A 5,413-nucleotide genomic window follows, 5' to 3' on the forward strand; every position below is an offset into this window, starting at 1 on the left:
AGCTCAAAATCGTACATGTCTGACACTGGTTTTCATAAGGGGATGACTGGGACACTGTCTATGAATAACCCCCATATACCAGGAACAACTACCTGGACCCTAACTGTTGCAGGCACTGATGTTGTTCAGGATACTAAATCTTTCACCGGCCCATACGGAGTTGGATGTCCAAATGAGATGGAAGCAGACCTCAAAAAGATCCTCGAAACTCTAGGTGAAAGGATTCATGGTGTGTCCTTGTTTGATGACTGGTATGTTTGCCCTGGGAACAAAAATACCCACTGCTTGGGATGTAAATCCCCACAGCAATTCTACTGTGATAAACGGGGTTGCGAGACATCGTCTTTTGGTAGAGTGGCAGGAAGATGGGGCACAAAGCAAGCTAATGACCCCCTTTCAATAGGATGGAAAGATTGTGGGCATGTTTGCTATCCAGGCCAAGATAGATACAATCTCTGACTGAAATTTAATTGCAAAGACCCCTCCAAGGTACCAGGAACCTGGGAGTTATGACATTACAACCTTATGGGATATGACTGGGGGAGGCTCATCACTCTTTCCCATCGATTTGTGCCCTCAATCCCTCCACAAGTCTTGGGGCCAAACAATGTATTGGTGGAACAAGAGACACCCCCTAGACCTATGGGGCTGACCCCTAGATCTACCCTGAGCCAGGGCACTACTCTGACTCAGATAGCTACCAACACTATAAAACCCAATGCCTGGTACCCATAGGGCACCAGGAAAAGGATGCTCAACCTGATAGAAGGAGCTTTTGGGATCATCAACCAAACCAAGCCTAGCTTAGCAGACCCCTGCTGGCTGTGCCTAGGGGTGGCACCCCTTTATTACCAGGGAATTGACACTGTTGTAAATTACACCATCAGCAAGGCTTCCACTTGTCGCTGTAATGCAACCCCTAAATTAACCCCAACTGAAGTTAACGGGGCAGGCCTTTGCATTGGGCAACCTACAGGATCACAAGCTAGCCTCTGCAATAAGACCATCCCAACCTCTGATATACAGGGACCATACATCATCCCACCTAAAGACTCATGGTGGGCCTGCACCACTGGGCTGACCCCTTGTGTATCCACTGACATCCTTAAAAGGTTAGAAACAGAGGGAGGCTTCTGTGCAATGGTCCAGATCATCCCCAGAATATACTTCCACCAAGCAGGCACCCTTGAAAATTTCTATCCAGCCACCCCACTCACTTCAGATGCAAACCTGTGTCTCTAACTCTGGCAACCCTGCTAGGGCTCGGAGTTGCTGTGGGGGTTGGGACAGGGACAGCAGCCTTGATTTGGGAGAATCAGCATTATTTAACACTCCAGGCTGCAGTCGATGAGGACCTCCGAGCATTGGAGCTGTCGGTTTCAAAGTTAGCACAGTCTCTTACCTCCCTGTCAGAAGTAGTACTCCAGAATAGAAGAGGATTGGATCTACTATTCCTAAAAGAAGGTGGCTTCTGTGTCGCCTTAGGAAAAGAATGCTGTTTTTATGTAGATAACTCAGGGGTGGTCAGGGACTCCATGGAAAAGCTCCGAGCTAGATTGGATAAAAGACAGAGAGATCGGGAAGCCCAACAAGGCTGGTTTGAAGGATGGTTTAGTAGGTCCCCATGGATGACAACCCTGGTATCTGCAATTATGGGACCCCTGCTTATTTTACTCCTGCTTTTAACCTTTGGCCTGTACATTTTAAATATGTTACTTCAATTTATATGGGAGAGATTATCTGTTGTACAGGCCCTTGTTTTAACCCAACAATACTGTAGTGGGTAGCCATTCCAGCTTTGATCTGGAAATTCCAACCCCCATTGAGGCTTCGACAACTGTCACGCCTACAAGGTGGGGCCAAGGGAGGTGCCAAGAGACCTGAGATCAGGATGGACGAGTGTTCTCACTCTGTTCCTGGACCCTAGATGGTGGAGGTTGACCAAGCAGAGCTCCAGAGAACACCGCTGGACTTCGATACACCTTCCCCAGATCCCACAACCTACCTTTCCCTTTTTTGTAAGTTACCCACTAAATAAATCTTCCTTTTAACTATGTGGAGTGGCCGTGATAATTTTACCAATATCTGGTGCTCATGTGGGGCAAATTCCAAAGGCCTGGGTGGATCCCACTCTCTCCCTGGCTGGCGGGTACCTAAACCCACCTGCAAAGTTCCATATAACCAGGGAATACCTACACAGTTCCATTCCCAAAAAAGGGAGCAGCCAGTCCAGTCTCAGTTCCCTAGCTTAGCCCCAGCCCCGGCTCCCTGCCATTTGGATTCCTGCCTGCAGCTGTGGTCAGCCAAGGTCGCCAGCAGGCCCTGCTTTGGAGCTGTACCAATGCCACCTTCTGGCTGAAAAGTCCTACTACACCCCCAGAACCACGGAAAGGTAAAGGAGTGTTTTATTTCAAGTAAAAGTACTTGATAATTTTATATTTTAAAATTGACTAACAAATTTTTAGTAATTCTTGTAATATGGCTGACAATATTACCTCACAAGAATTTAAAAACCTTTTACCTGTATGATGAATGACATTCTCCTGGAAATATATGACCTTCCTCAGGCATATTTGGCCTGTACCATTTTGGCATTCATCATAATAATTCACACAGTGTTCAAACACTGGTTTAGTAATAAGAACAAAGTTGAGTCATTATTGGGACTGATACAGGCTTTAAAAGATAGCAATGAAGGCTTACAGAAAAAGAATCTCTTTCTGGAATCTGCTTTCAAAGATAGCAATGAAGGCTTACAGAAAAAGATTCTCTTTCTGGAATCTGCTTTCAAAGACAGCAATGAAGGCTTACAGAAAATGATTCTCTTTCTGGAATCTGCTTTCAAAGATACCAATGAAGGCTTAAAGAAAAAGAATCTCCTTCTGGAATCTGCTTTAAAAGATAGCAATGAAGGCTTACAGAAAAAGAATCTCTTTCTGGAATCTGCCTTCAAAGTCAGCAATGAAGGCTTACAAAAAAAGATTCTCTTTCTGGAATCTGCCTTCAAAGATAGCAATGAAGGCTTACAGAAAAAGATTCTCTTTCTGGAATCTGCTTTAAAAAATAGCAATGAAGGCTTACAGGAAAAGATTCTTTCTCTGGAATCTGCTAATCAGGATTTACAAAACAGACTTATACCCAAAATTGATTTTATTGATAATAAATATGAATATTTAATTGATAGACCACTAACTCTCCAGAGTGAAGTTATGGCTACTCAGACACTATATAAGGAAGAAAGATCATCATTAATTGATAAGATAATGTCCATGGACTCATGTGTTTCTGAGGAACATAAAAACTTCTATGATTCCATGAAAAATCTGGAGTCCCTTGCAAGAGAGGAGGTTCACTCCCTAGAACAGACCCTAGGTGCTTGTTTGCAAGCCCTAGAAGAAACTCTCAGTAAACATGACAAGAGACCTAATAAGCATAAGGTCAAGACCATAGAGGTTGTAACATCTCCAAATGGCTCTCATACAATGGCTTATCCTGTTATCATCTATGAGAAGCCAGCAGATGGCACACACTCCGAGCCATATAATACATACACATTACAACCAATTTCAACAAGGGACTTTAAAAATATAAAGGAAGCAGTAGTTACATATGAGATACACTCCACATATGTAAGACAGATAAATTCGTGGTCTACCTCACATAGAATCATCCCAGATAATTGGCATCAGTTAATTTAAGCTGTTCTAGAATATAGCCAGCAGCTACAGTGGAAAAGCTGGTTGAGAGAAGAGGCAAAAAAATTTAGAACAACAAGGTAAACTCAGAGGTTTTGTGATCTCCCAAGATCAAATACTTGGTGAGGGATGTTTCACTGACAGAAATGTACAAGCCACTTATGATGAGCATACAATATCCCTACACCATACAGCAGCTCTAAATCCTTGGGAAAAAAATTCCAGAACCTGGAAGACCAACTGAGGTATACACAAAGATATTTCAGGGACCACACAAACCCTTCACTGATTTTTTACAAAGGCTTAACACAGCTATAACAAAAGCCGTGTCAGATAAAGAATTAAGAAAAGTATTAACTGAGTTCTTGGCGCTTGACAATTCTAATGCAAAATGCAGAAGAATACTTACACCATTAAAGATCAGATCAACTCCTTTGGAAGAATGGATTCATTATACTAATGGTGTTGAGTCTCTTAACTAGAGTAATGAGGCTTGGATAGGAAAGACAAATCCCAGAGGTGAAAGAAGGCCCCATGCTACCAAACGTTTTAAATGTGGTACACCATGTCATATAAGTAAAAACTGTACATAGGGTACTCCTAGAATTAGTACTCCTTTTAGGAATAGCTTAAACAGGAGACCCCAACCACCTCCTGGATTATGTAGAAGGTGTGGCAAAGGCCGACACTGGACCAGTGAGTGCAGATCATAATTAGATATACAAGGCAACCCTTTACTGGCAGGAAACGCCTCAGAGGGCCTCTTGAAAGCCCCCAAATCAAACGTAGTATGAACATTCCCAGCCACTGTGGAAGAAATTCCTCTCAACTGAATAAAGCAATGCCTAATGTAAAAACCGATACTGCAATGGATGATAAAATAGTTCTGATAGATGGATCACAGTTTACAAAGAACACTATAGAACAAATATTTTGGAAGACTTCCATAAAAGAACAAAGATCAAAGCTTAGATTTAGAATTAATGGCCTAGTTCTGGAGGGCCTGGTAGACACAGGTGCAGATGTGACTATAATTACACCAAAATCATGGCATCCGAATTGGCCTCTTCAAGAGGTAGAAGTCCAACTGTTAGGGATTGGCACCCTGTCTCAGATAAAACAGAGTTTGAGATGGGTTGAATGCATAGGGCCTGAAGGACAGAGAGGAAGGCTGAAGCCATATGTAGCAAATGTAGCAGTGAATCTTTGGGGCCGAGATCTGTTACAACAGTGGAATACCCAGATTAAAATTCCTACACTCTCAGAAAAGGAATACAGACCAATGCATGTTTCTAGGAATAATACATAACATGCTATAAAAAACAGTCACCACCGGGCGGTGGTGGCGCACGCCTTTAATTCCAGCACTCGGGAGGCAGAGCCAGGCGGATCTCTGTGAGTTCGAGGCCAGCCTGGGCTACCAAGTGAGTTCCAGGAAAGGCGCAAAGCTACACAGAGAAACCCTGTCTTGAAAACACCAAAAAAAAAACAACAACAACAACAACAAAAAAAAACAAAAACAAAACAAAAACAAAAACAAAAAAAAAAAACAAAAAAAAAACAAAAGAAAAAACACCAAAAAAACAGTCACCAACCATTCAGGCTGTATACAAACAGAGCACCACTGCTGCTGAACTCTGAGAAGTACCAACTGCCTTACCTTTAAAATGGCTAACTGATAAACCTGTCTGGGTTGGACAATGGCCTTTGACAAAAGA

This window comes from Peromyscus maniculatus, chromosome 12, assembly GCF_049852395.1.
Source record: "Peromyscus maniculatus bairdii isolate BWxNUB_F1_BW_parent chromosome 12, HU_Pman_BW_mat_3.1, whole genome shotgun sequence".
Classification (NCBI taxonomy): domain Eukaryota; kingdom Metazoa; phylum Chordata; class Mammalia; order Rodentia; family Cricetidae; genus Peromyscus; species Peromyscus maniculatus.